Source organism: Tamandua tetradactyla, chromosome 11 (genome assembly GCF_023851605.1).
Source record: "Tamandua tetradactyla isolate mTamTet1 chromosome 11, mTamTet1.pri, whole genome shotgun sequence".
In the NCBI taxonomy this organism is placed as follows: Eukaryota; Metazoa; Chordata; class Mammalia; order Pilosa; family Myrmecophagidae; genus Tamandua; species Tamandua tetradactyla.
The window spans coordinates 39,391,594-39,405,370 of NC_135337.1; the positions used below are offsets into that span (position 1 = coordinate 39,391,594).

At 40.8% G+C, this 13,777-nt stretch overlaps 1 long non-coding RNA gene across 1 annotated transcript; it reads right to left on the minus strand.

Annotated features, from left to right (window-relative positions):
- Nucleotides 1–8,862: 8,862 nt before the first annotated feature.
- Nucleotides 8,863–10,081, minus strand: LOC143649484 (uncharacterized). Its single transcript, XR_013159034.1, has 3 exons — nucleotides 9,936–10,081; nucleotides 9,733–9,825; nucleotides 8,863–9,143 (listed from the first exon to the last, which is right to left on the minus strand). It is a non-coding gene; the product is annotated as an uncharacterized LOC143649484 (long non-coding RNA).
- Between the last annotated feature and the right edge of the window lie 3,696 nt (nucleotides 10,082–13,777).

Below are 13,777 nucleotides of genomic sequence, written 5' to 3' on the forward strand. Positions count from 1 at the left end.
GAGATTAGCTGAGCGTCTAGGATGACCTCCCACGTCTCCTGCTTTCCTGTGCCATCTGCACGGACATTTTTCCATCTACTGATCAGGAACTTGTCTGGGCCTTTCCTTTTACTGGTACAGGGATGCTGTCAGCCAGTGGTTCCACCCTGCTCCCCCCACCCTGCCCCAGAGAGGCAGGAGGAGTGTTGTTAAATGCAGGTATGTATGACACATATTAGATTAGGAAATGGAATGCTTACAACCTGATGAGTTTGAAATCTGTTTGCAGGCTAGTCTGGGAGTTCCTTCTACTGACATCCCATCCTTGCATCCAATCCCGTCCCAAGCCTCTGGCTCACAGTGGCCTTTCCTGCATTCTGGCCAGCCAGCGGGAAGCTGCCTGGGGAAACTCAGTCCCGCCATCCTCACTAGAGCTGCCCCAGTTCTCCTTGCTGCACCTGCCAGATGCCTCTGCAACCTCCCAGGTAGTTAATAATCTCCCCTTGGGCAGAAGAGCCCTTTAATAATTTACTAGAGTAGATAAAGGAAAAAGCATTTCTCTACTTGGAGACTGATTAGTCTGGCAATTCAGACAGTACGGATGGAATTAAGATTGGCTTCAAGTTCCAAAATGGCTTTTTTTTAATATAGCAAATCTGCCTTATAACTATGTATATAAAGTCTTATCAGAACTTTCCTTCAGATATTTAAACATCCCAGCCCCACTGTATGATCAATACTTTAGGACTTCCTCACTCCTCTGAGGAATTAACCATATAAACCAAAACATATAAAACCACATATTGGATAAAGGCTTGATATCCTATGTACATAAAGAAATTATACAACTCACCAACAAAAAAACAAACAAGCCAATTATAAAACGGGCTAAAGATATGAATAGGCGTTTTTCTGAAGAGCAAATACAGATGGCTCAAAAGCACACGAAGAGATGCCTGTTTTCACTGGCTATAAGGGAAATGCAGATCAAGACTACAATGAAATACCACCTCACACCTATAAGAATAGCTGCTATTAAACAAACAGGAAACTATAAATGTTGGAGAGGACGTAGAGAATTGGAACACTTTTTCACTGTTGGTGGGAATGTAAAATGGTTCAGCCACTGTAGAAATCAGTTTGGTGATTCCTCAGAAACCTAAATATTGACTTGCCCTATGACCCGGCAATACCAATACTCAGTATATACCCAGAAGAGTTGAGGTGGTGACATGAGCAGACATTTGCACACTGATGTTCGCAGCAGCACTATTCACAATTGCCAAGAAATGGAAACAGTACAGGTGCCCATGTATAGACAAGCAGTTAAGCAAAATGTGGTATATACATGCAATGGAATATTATGCCGCATTTAGACAAAATGATGTCCCGAAACATATGACAATGTGGATGAACCTTAAGGACATAGTGCTGAGCGAAATAAGCCAGACACAAAAGGACAGATACAGTGTGATTCCATTGTTATGACTCTGATAAAGTGTTTTGGAGCAACTAGAAGGAAAAATATGAGAGGAGGGCATGGTAGCCCATGACAAACTCTGGGAACTATACTGTAGCTGCTTGTTGAAGAGTGCTTTGAAAATTTTTGCTTTTTTTCTTTCTTTTCCTTGTATAAATATGTTATGTTTTACAACAAAAAAGGTTTAAAAATAAACCACAGGCAGTTGTAGTAATATTAGATAGAATAAATTCCTAAAATAAAAAATTTGAAAATATTTAGTAACATAGCTCACTATTATAGCAAATTTGACATTTGTAATAACTTTTTACTTGATATTTTGAGAACACAAATAGTTTTGATAGTTAATCAAATGCTATTGAAGATACTGTTTAATATTTACAATTCAAGAAACTCTGATATCTGTATCTGTAGATTTTTTTCTTCCTTGCTTTAATTTTAAATTGGTTTATGAAACATATTGTACAAACAGTCTTTATGATGATTACTTAGATTTTTATTTATTTATTTATTTATTATTTTTTTAACATGGGCAGGCATGGAATCGAACCCAGGTCTCCAGCATGGCAGGTGACAACTCTGCCACTGAGCCACTATGACCTGCCCTTTTTTATTTTTTCAATATGCCTGTGGACAAGCTTACTAAGATATCCATTTTAGATGGTTAAGATTTCCATATGTTAATTGTAAAAATATTTGTATCTTCATATTTTCCTGATTATTCCTGAAATCAGGAAAATATTTAGTAACATAGGCCATTACTATAGCAATGCAGATATTTGTAAGAACTTTCAACTTGATATTTTGAGAACATTCACAGTTTTGACAGCTGATCAAATGGTATATAAGTTAGTGTTTAATACTTAGAAATTAAGAACTTTGCTATCTGAATTTGTAGATTTTTTCCTTGTTGCCTTAATTTTAAATTGGTGTATGAAACGTACTGCACAAATACAGGTTTTACAATGATTATATGGATACTTTATTTAAATATACCTATAGTTTAACTAAGATATTCATTTTTGGTGGTTCTAAGTGTATTGTTTGTTTTCTTAAAAAAAAAAAATACTGAACCACTCTAGGACAAAATGAGATGGAAACACTGAAGAACTCCAGAGAAAGAAGTGTTACTTTGCATCTTCTGACTTCTTGAGTTCCCCTACTAGAATTTTAAAAACACCTTTTTTTTTACAGGGAAATATATGCTTCTTTGAATTTAAAGTACAGACTTAATTTTAAGAATCTGAGAGCTAGCATGGTGTAGTCAAAAAAAAAAAAACCGAGCAAACATGTGTGAAACTTAGAGCAACTTAGGTTCTCTGAACATAACTTTCCTTATCTCTAAAAAGTAATAATTTTGTCCTTGGAATTTTTACATAATTCATAAATATGGAAAAAGAACAGCTTGGCATGCAGTGGACAATAAATGATACACCATCATCTTCATCATTGCCATTGGACTTTCCCATATCCAGTAAAATTGGAATTTTGAAAAGACATGAGAAAATACTCCCTCTCAAAAGTATAACAATAAAATTTAATAAGGATAAATACAGTGGTATGCTGTAACATGGGTGGCCCCCTAATGAATCATGTCTCCTGGTACCCATGCCCTTGTCTAATCCCCTCCCACATTGACTTTGGGGTTGTATATGACTGGTTTTGACCAAAAACCCTCCAGAGAGTGCAGGATGAGAGACCATCTTGGACACTCTAGCCTCAGCCAGACTCTCCCTGAATGAGTAACCTCAGTGCATTGAGGTGAAGAACCACCCAGCTGAACCTAGCCAACCCACATAGTTGTGACAGATAATAAACTTTTGCTGTTTTAATTCACCAGATTTTGGAGAAGTTTGGTACACAAATGCCAGTCCTACATTTATATTAAGGAAAGTCAACAATGCAAGAAGAAGTAGCAGATTGTCTTTACAGAATGTCATATGAAATAAACCATGAGATTTCAGTTAACCATAAGCAGTGACATAATTCTGAGAAACCAAATGCAAGCTTAGCCTGCTTTCATTAAACAAATGAATTGGTTGATTAACCATACAGTTATTGAGTATCTAATAGCTATCAGATTTTGGACTAAGAGTTGGAGAACCAAGAAAGTTAAGACCCATTTCTCCTGTATCATGTTGTCTCTTGGATTCTACAAATTTAGTTTGCACTTGTTGGTAGAGTAGTAAGAGAATATGTGCTCACAGAGCAATAGGGAATATGGATATGTAAATAAAAGTTGCCTTTTAGAAACCTAAAGTGAAAGGATAAGACTTGCTAGAAATGCACATGGCAGGTTCTATTAACTCCTCAATATCCCATTTTTAAAATGACCTTGACATACTGCAGTGTTACTGGAAGTAAGCAACCAGGGAAATGAAAGGTCTGAAAACCAGATCATGAGAGGATTAACTGTAGCCACTGGGAATGTTTATCCTAGGAAAAAAAGAAAAAGAAAGGAGTGTAGGTGGGGGTGCGGCGCATAATTTAGAGGACTTAAATACCACATATGGAAGAGGAACGCATACATTTGAGGCACGCCTGGAGGAGAACCACAGCAGTTACTGAAGATTATATAGGGAGTTGGGTTTCAAATTAATATTCAGAAGCGTGGCATGAACTGCAGAAAGATGCAAAGCAGGCACCATCTCTGTCAGAGAGAAGGGCCTATATCACCTTTTGCCAAGGAAGTGGGAAAGGGGTCCTGGCAGTAAGTGGAGCCAGGACTCTTCTAAGTCTCTCTTAAGTATAGGGTTCCACAGTACATCTCTCAATTTATGTCATCCTTGCTTGACTGAATTCTACTAAGAAGTATGATAGAGAAATAAAGTCTCAAAGAAATGGATTAGCTACAGCCTCTAATGCCTCTCACCACTTGAACGGGTCATGAGAACGTGTGTTTTCTGGGGATTATTTGTCACACCCTGGAGGTAGACACAGAAGAGCAGGTCAGGCAAATATGAGCATGCAGATTTTGCAAGCATGTGATAATTTAGGAAGGACCAGAGAATAGCACTAAGCAGGTGTGGAGATATCCTCTGGTGTTTCTGATGGGGTGGTGCAGCCCTGTCAGTGTACCTGACTGGCTGTCTCCTGCTTCTCTCACCCCAGACCACAAAACTAGAAGAGAGTTGGTTCCTTCAAGGATGGTAGGCCCCTTTCCCTATCAATGCTCTTGCAGCACCAACAGCTCGAAGACTAGAGAGTGGACTGCAGGTTCGTAGGCTTATAGGCAATGAGAGATCCAGGAGTCTGAGTTTAGGATTTCCTGGAAACCTTGAAATTATGGATCCAGTTAAGGGAAATCTTTCATCTCAATGGCACAGGCTCTGGGTGGGAATAAAACTGGGGTCCTGAAGAGTTCCCTCTGGTAGAACACATGCTATTCTCCTTACCGGAGTTGCCCTTTCTCCCTTCTCTCCACCAAAGACCCCAACTTCCAGACTCCATCCTGTACAATATCTTCCCCAGCTCTCTCAGAATGAGGCAGCCTCAGACCTCCATTATATCTTCCAGCACAGCTCACTATAACTAGACTGTGAGTTCTTCAAGGCCAGAGGCTGAGTCTTGTTCATCTCTTTATCCTCCAAAAGAGGGAGCACAGAACTTGGAATGTCACAAATGCTCAATAAACATGGGTTACATGTATGAAGTTCCCTTCTTCTGTCTCTGCACTCATGTGGCCTACTTACCTGGAATTTTTCTGTACAAGGTGCATACCTGCATGATCACTGTAGTCCATCTCTTTAAGACTGGAATGCAACCCTGGTCAGAAGCAGCTTCATTTTAAAGTAAATGAAACAAAGGAAAATGTGGTTTCCATTTGCCCCTTCCACAATAGAGAAGCCCAAGCACCGGGAGGCAGGGATTTGGTCTAACTGGGGCCTGGGCAGTCCAGGAATCCTCAAGTGAGAGAGGCCAGTTGTGGCAAAATCCTTCAAGCCACTGACCTAGCACAAAGACTCTACTGTAGGGGAAATTCAATAGAAGGGTGTGCCTTGCTCTAAGAGAATGCAATACGCAGAAATCCAAAATCATAAAACAGATAAGCCACCTGGGGCTGGTTATTGACTTTACAAGAGAATTCTCCAGCAGGTTACTCTAAATAGCCAGCTCCCACAGTCCAAGTACCCTGTGGTTTTATTTTCAGGAGTTTGATATTACACCCCAGTTTTCGGGAGAAACCTAAATAGGTCTTTAGGGAGCCTAGAGTCGTAGCATGTCTGCCCAGCAAGTCGTTGAGCAGGCCTTATGGTGAGAAGTTGTCAAGCTGCTCTAAGTATCGGAGGAGCTCCCTCCCTGCCTGCTCAGGCTTGGCCAGGGCTTAATGAATCTGGCTCTTTCCAATGTTAGATGCAGTAGGAAGACCCAGGCCCACCCTGGACCTTCCTTCCTCCACCTCAATGGGTCTGAAGCAAGGACCACACTCAAGCCCTTCTTAAACCCCAGCTGATGGAGGGGAGAGTGTTGGGGGAATTTAGGATTTGAATTAGCTACTCACTCATTCGTTTATCCATTTATAATCCTTTATTTCTTGCTATCTATGTTCAGGATACTATGCTAGGTATAGCAAAGTACAGAAGACGATACGGTTGCCTGCCCCGTGGGAACTCCAAGTCTAATTGGAGAAACAAGTCCACCATAGTTAATTGATTTTAGAAGTATTTATTTTTGCTCTTTAACAGCTCAAAATCATCATGCATCTTACTACAGATGGTGTTTCACTGCTTAATGTGCTGAGTTTGTCTTAGTGGTACATAAAACGATAGTGTGTAGCAATACTCAGCATCACAGGCATTTGAAATAGGTGTATAAACATGCTAAGTAATGGTTTCATACCAGTACTTGAAGTGAGATTTGATGTTTAAAGGATAAAATTGGCCCTCTAGTCCGGAGAAGATGGTGGCTTAGTAAGACGCACGGGTCTTAGTTCCTCCTCCAGAAAAGCAACTAAAGAAACAGAAACAATACGAGACAGCTCCCGGAGTCACGACAGAGACCAAAAAGACAGCGTACCCCATTCTGGAACGGCTGAACGGGCAGGGAGAATCCACTGCGGTGAGATACCCGAGGGGCGCACGTTTTCCTGGCCGGGGCGGCTGGCGACTGTGGTCCCCTCCACGCACGTGGCTCCCCGGTCTGACTGGGAACGTTGGATAGCGGGGCCCTCCCGTCACGCTTGGCATCTCGGGCCAGCTGGGCAATTTGGACTGGTACTCCCCCAAGCCGCGCGGCCGGTGACCCCCCCTCCACGCGCGGTTTCCCGGGTCGACTGCCCCGCAGACAGACGACCGCCACGAGCGCCACCTACTGGGCAGGAAAAGAAAAACAGAGCCCAGAGATTCCACAGAAAAACCTTTCAACCTGCTGGGTCCCACACCCAGGGAAATCTGATCAAATGCCCAGACACCAGCAGAAAATAATGGATGACGCTCGGAAAATTGAAGATATGGCCCAGTCAAAGGAACAAACCAATAGTTCAAATGAGATACAGGAGCTGAGACAACTAATGCTGAATATACAAACAGAAATGGAAAAACTCTTCAAAAACCAAATCAATAAATTGAGGGAGGACATGAAGAAGACATGGGCTGAACAAAAAGAAGAAATAGAAAATCTGAAAAAACAAATCACAGAACTTATGGGAGTGAAGGAAAAAGAAGAAAAAATGGAAAAAACAATGGATACCTACAATGGTAGATCTAAAGAGACAGAAGCTACAATTAGTGAACTGGAGGATGGAACATCTGAATTCCAAAAAGAAACAGAAACTATAGGGAAAAGAATGGAAAAACTTGAGCAGGGGATCAGGGAACTCAAGGACAATATGAACCGCACAAATATACGTGTTGTGGGTGTCCCAGAAGGAGAAGAGAAGGGAAAAGGAGGAGAAAAACTAATGGAAGAAATTATCACTGAAAATTTCCCAACTCTTATGAAAGACCTAAATATACAGATCCAAGAAGTGCAGCGCACCCCAAAGAGAATAGACCCAAATAGGCGTTCTCCAAGACACTTACTAGTCAGAATGTCAGAGGTCAAAGAGAAAGAGAGGATCTTGAAAGCAGCAAGAGAAAAACAATCTGTCACATACAAGGGAAACCCAATAAGACTATGTATAGATTTCTCAGCAGAAACCATGGAAGCTAGAAGACAGTGGGATGATATATTTAAATTACTAAAAGAGAAAAACTGCCAACCAAGACTCCTATATCCAGCAAAATTGTCCTTCAAAAATGAAGGAGAAATTAAAACATTTATAGACAAAAAGTCACTGAGAGAATTTGTGACCAAGAGACCAGCTCTGCAAGAAATACTAAAGGGAGCACTAGAGTCAGATACGAAAAGACAGAAGAGAGAGGTATGGAGTAAAGTGTAGAAAGAAGGAAAATCAGATATGATATATATAATACAAAAGCCAAAATGGTAGAGGAAAATATTATCCAAACAGTAATAACACTAAAAGTTAATGGACTGAATTTCCCAATCAAAAGACATAGAATGGCAGAATGGATTACGACCCAGCAATACCACTGCTAGGTATCTACTCAAAGGACTTAAGGGCAAAGACACAGACGGACATTTGCACACCAGTGTTTATAGCAGCATTATCTACAATTGCAAAGAGATGGAAACAGCCAAAATGTTCATCAACAGACGAGTGGCTAAACAAACTGTGGCGTATACCTACGATGGAATATTATGCAGCTTTAAGACAGACTAAACTTATGAAGCATGTAATAACATGGATGAACCTAGAGAACATTATGCTGAGTGAGTCTAGCCCAAAACTAAAGGACAAATACTGTAAGGTCCCACTGATGTGAACCGACATTCGAGAATCAGCTTGGAATATATCATTGGTAACAGAGACCAGCAGGAGTTAGAAACAGGGTAAGATAATGGGTAATTGGAGCTGAAGGGATACAGACTGTGCAACAGGACTAGATACAAAAACTCAAAAATGGACAGCACGATAATACCTAAGTGTAATGTAACTAGGTTGGAACACTGAATGAAGCTGCACCTGAAATATGTTTTTTTTGTTTGTTTGTGTGCTTGTATCTTTTGTTTTTGTTTTTTTTTCTTTTTCCTTTTTATATATATATATTTTTTATTAGTATTATTATTTTAATTCTCTTCTCTATATTAACATTCTATATCTTTTTCTGCTGTTTTGCTAGTTCTTTTCCTAAATCGATGCAAATGTACTAAGAAATGATGATCATACATCTATGTGATGATACTAAGAATTACTGAGTGCATGTGTAGAATGGAATGATTTTTAAATGTTGTGTTAATTTCTTTTCTTTTTTTTGATTAATAAAAAAAATTAAAAAAAAAATTGGCCCTCTATGTGAGAATAACTCTTGGATTTCCTTTTACAGAGAATGTGTGTCAGAACCTTAAGATAGCATCCCTTTTCCACAGCTATCAAGGAAGCAGGAATGGAGTGTCTTCATCCTTCATCTCCTGCATCTCTGTTCCAGGATTGGGAGCTAGTGCTGTCCTAGCTCTGATTCCCATCCATGCTGGCCAGGAAAGGCCAGGAAAAGGCCAGCACAAGCAGGGCTAGAGAGCAGCCCATCAGGCTGTGACGTGATGAAATTGGTATTGATCTCCAACTCCTAGATGGCAGGTCCTTGCTCAGCTCTATCTCCCAAGCACCAGCACAGCCCCTAGCCTATAACAGGAATATAAATAACAATTACATACCTGAGTGTGTGTTTGTGTGTGTGTGTGTGTTTGCAGATAAATAGGTATGGACATATGTAACAATATAGATATATGCCAAATGAATGAATTTCTGGTATTGATGCTAAATGTTTACAACAAAAATGTGCAGTGTGACAGCTAATCTTGGATTCTTGGCCAAAATTCAAGACTCTTTTTTCTTTTTACAGTCTGTCTAATGTTACAGGGATTTCTTCCCTTTCTTTTTTTGGCTTTACCATTCCTTACCCAAAAAAGCAGTGGCTCCTGTTGCTGGTGCTGAACTGTGGCCATATTCTATTTATTTAATTGGGTATGTTTCCATAGCTTGCCAAGTGATCTGGCCTCTAACTTAGGAGAGCATAAAGAGAATGTACAGCCTCTTGGCAGATGACACTTAGGGTGCCAGTGGGGATTAAATTAAGCAAATTCTTAGGAGCACATGCAGATACCTGGATTGGTTTAGGTGGAATGTGTTGACATAATGAGAGCCCCAAATCCTCTAATTCATCTATCATTGATATAACACATAAATAATATAAATTGCTTTATCCTTTTACCTGTACTGAATGTAAAGATAATTGGCTGTTTAGTTATGCCTTTCCTTGGCATTCACTTTAGCAGCCAGGGTACTTCCAGTAGTTCTTTGGTGTCTGGGGGGAAAGAAGAGGTTTAAGGGACCAGCACGCAGCTGCCCCTTCAGTCTTTAGTTGACCTATCACATTACAGTAGGCTTTTAAAACCCTGGGTGGGAAATCTGTACCTTATTCCAGAAGGAACCAGAAGCCGTTAAGGAGCTGGCCTCCTGTGGACGTCTGAATTGAGGGCATAAACACAAAGCCATTTCTCTCTGGGCTTTTTGCCTTTACCACGGGGTCTGAGTAGCCACTGGGGCTGCCTCCTGTGACCGCCAGTGGGTCAAGCCTAAGTGGGAACCGTCAGCCTGAGCCCCACCTGTCATGTTGAGGCTGTCCTGTGGGAACAGCAGACTGCGTTTGTGACACCGGCTCAGGTGTCCTGATGGGGCGGGGCAGTGGCTGTCCTCCACCGCTTCTGGCCCCTGTCTGGAGGCCTCAATGCTAAGTCACCCTCTGTGGGCTGGCGGCGCTTTTTACTGCGCAGGTGGGGTATTTCCAAAGGTAATTTCTGTGGAAGGGACATCTCTGCCCCCATCAATGGGGCAAATCTCTCATTGGCCCTGCTGAGGGCTGTTTTTCTTTTTCTCAGCCTTAGAAGCAAAGATGCAAAATGACTGTCGGTACTCAGGTCTTGCCTGAGGCAAAGTGAATTTGCTGACTTTGAGAGTACTCCCAGACTTCAAGTGTTTTGATGTTTTCCAATTTTGAAGGTAACTCCAAATAGCTAACTCCTTTTCACACTTTAAGACCCAGTTCAGATATTTTGTCCTCCGTAAAGTTTGGCCCAACTGCCCCCTGTGTTCCCATATTACTATATATTCTGTTGCTGTTACAGTGTCCCAGAATTATGTGTTTACATGACTATCTCTGCTTCATGTAAGACCCTTGAGGTCTAGAGGACTCACCTATAGGGACCACATCTCGTTATTTTTTTGTCCCCTGTGTCTGACTGACCCTTGACTTGTCATGTTGTTTATCTTCAGTAAAGGTTAGGTCAGTGAATGAAAGAATTATATTCCTGCAACATATTTGTTGGTTCATTCATTTACTTTCTCCTCCTTTAGCATTATGCTATTTGCAAAATTCATGGGCGTCAATAAAGGCCAAATGTTTCGATAAGGATGATTTTACCTGCAAGTAACAATAGACCTGGCAAAAATTAGCTTAAACAATGAGGGGGTCTATTATGGCAACAAACAAGTAGTCTGGTTGTCAGGGGGGGCTAAGGGTGGGTAATTCAGCAGCTCAGTGACCGGTTCAAGGACCTAGGGGCTCTGCACCTTTCTGCTCTACAGTCTTCAATGTGTGAGTAAAGCATCCCCCCTACACTCAAGAGGGGTGATATCCAGCAAAGGAAAAAGGCATTTCACCCCATGGCCTCTTTCTCAGACACTTTCCCTCACCCCCACCCCAAGGCTTTCTCCTTGACTATCATTGACCAGAATTAAGTCATATGTCTATACCTTAACCAATTTTTTTTTGACACATGAGAATTAACTTTTTTGCCAAAAGTTTTTATAGGATAGGGCTGATTTCTATGCAATGATCGAAGAAAAAAATCTGAAGTAAATTTTCAAGAAAATACTCTTGTAATCTGTAATTTTATCTGTTAAATCTGTAATGAGTCAGGATTGCTAGCTAACTGATTATCGAGAAGGAAATGAGGCCCTCAGATGGGCTTAAACCCGCCATGATGATTCCCTAGGCTTAGGATGGAGACAGGGATTGCCTTCCCTGGGTCTGTGGGAGGGAGAACATCCAAATGAAACTGGGGATCTCCTAGCAAGGAGTCTAGGGAATAAGGCAACAGCTGTTGTGTGAGCATCTAACAGTGTTGGCCACATTGATTATTTAAATAAATCATGGCACTTCAACAATAAAATGAAATTCTATAACAATTACAAAGATTAAGAGAAGACTATATGTATCAACATTAACTGACATCCAAGGTATAGTAAATGTAAAGCTGTATGTATAATCTAATCCTTTTTGTCCTCACAAATAATATTAGTATGAGTGGCTTAGACACACCCTTAAATCTTTAACAATATTTACTATATGCTAACAATAGCTTTGGTGTGTGTGTGGGGTGGGGGGTAGGTGAAGGAAGGGTTTACTAGAGACCTTCATTTTTTAAATGTAATTTTATTATATATATTTGCACACCACAGAAACCATCTGAATAGAGACCTTCATTTTTGACATTCTATGTATATTATCACATTGAATTTGCTTAACTATGCCTTACTTTTGTTAAGGTAGAAAAAATTAAAGATAACACTTTTAAATGGCCAAGTGGAATTCTGAATGCAAAAGAGGTCAACTAAAGACATGGGCTCTTTTCCTAGAGCAGACTAAATTTGGAATATAGAAAATAGTACTCTGAACGTTTTGCTCCTGAGCCCAGAACTTAAACTCTCATTACAGATGAAGTCCTTCATTTCCATTAGCAAATCTTCTTAACAGAAGATCCAGATTTTGACCACATTTAGTCATTTTCTATTTGCTGGAGAATGGTGTCATTCTTGGTATAGGTATCAGCTAATGATGCTGACTCGTCTATAGGAAATCCATGGCGAAAGCCTTCCCAGAAGCCACAGGGACACTAAGAACCTGCCTTGTAGCCAGGACTCTCTGTAACCCAAGTGCCTTCCTGTGCCCCGAATACCTCTGTCAGGAACAAGTTCGGAGAATAAATCCTCTGAGTTCTACCTTTCGCACTGCCTCTGGTTAACTCACTATTAGATATTTAGGCAAAGTCCTTGAGATCTCTGAGCTTATTAAATACCTCTGAAAAATGGGTATTATTTACTTACCAGCACTTGAAGGAAAGATCTGGAGTCATTAAAAAAAAAAAAAAATCTAGAGCAGCCCCCCCACCCCCAGCTATCTGTGGCAATTCTTCTGGGAAGACACTTTGGCTACTATAAAAATAGATGGTTAAACTCAGCAGAGGTTCAGGATGCAGAGTATATCTTTGATTAACTTTTCCAGTGCCAGTTGGAAAATGTGATGCGGTATTATAAATGGAATAGGTGCACTTCTCCACAAAAATACACAAACTGGAATCATAGAAGAGAGCTGGGGGGTGGGGTGGGGACATGTTTACAGCAGCATGGCAATCTGAGACTAATGCAGTGGTTTCTATTCTTTCCTAATTTTATAACACAGCATTCCCATGCCTAAAGTCATTTTTCTAAGTATTTTCTTAGTAAGAGAGGTGTTCTAGGCTGTGCCTTTTTAAAAAATGGAACCTGGATTTTAAAGATCATTTCTTGCTACATCTCACATATACCTCCCCCCCAACTCCCTCTCCACGCATATCTGTTCTCCATCAGTCTCTGTGCTGATGAACTGAGGAGTACCCTCTCTACAGGGGTAGCTACAACTCAGCTCCCATCAATTGCTACGCACTCTTGCAAGAGCTGTGGATATTTCAAAAGAAGCCAGAAATATAGACAGGTTTTTTGGTATCTCTCAATTTTCAAATATTGGCAGCAAATTTCAAGTTTTATAAACACTGTGCAGGATGAGCTAAACATGTCTTCTGGCCTGATAGGCATCCCTAGGAAAATATACGAAAACACTTGCTCTAAACTTCTTTAAATCTCTTCTTAGTTGGTGCCCACCCATGGACAAAACTCTTCAAGAAATTTAAAATCTGGGGGCCAAACAGTTAGATAGCCCTTCACAGTGTGGTGTTGCCACTGCTATAATGGGGATTTGCATGAAGGGCCAGAGGGAGAAGCACTTTTTGTCTGTCTCACGGCTGTGTGCAAGCAATGCCTGTCCTACCATGTCCATGCCTGTTTGGAGAAAGCCTGTCCCTAGATCTTTCTCCTCCACTGCCCAGCCCCACAGCCATCCCACTGAGGGTTGGCTAGATCCTGCTGGCTCTTTATGGAGCTTGAGGTCAATGCCTATGAGTCTTCTTGAAGTGGCTCCTGAATCTATCAGTGCACAATAA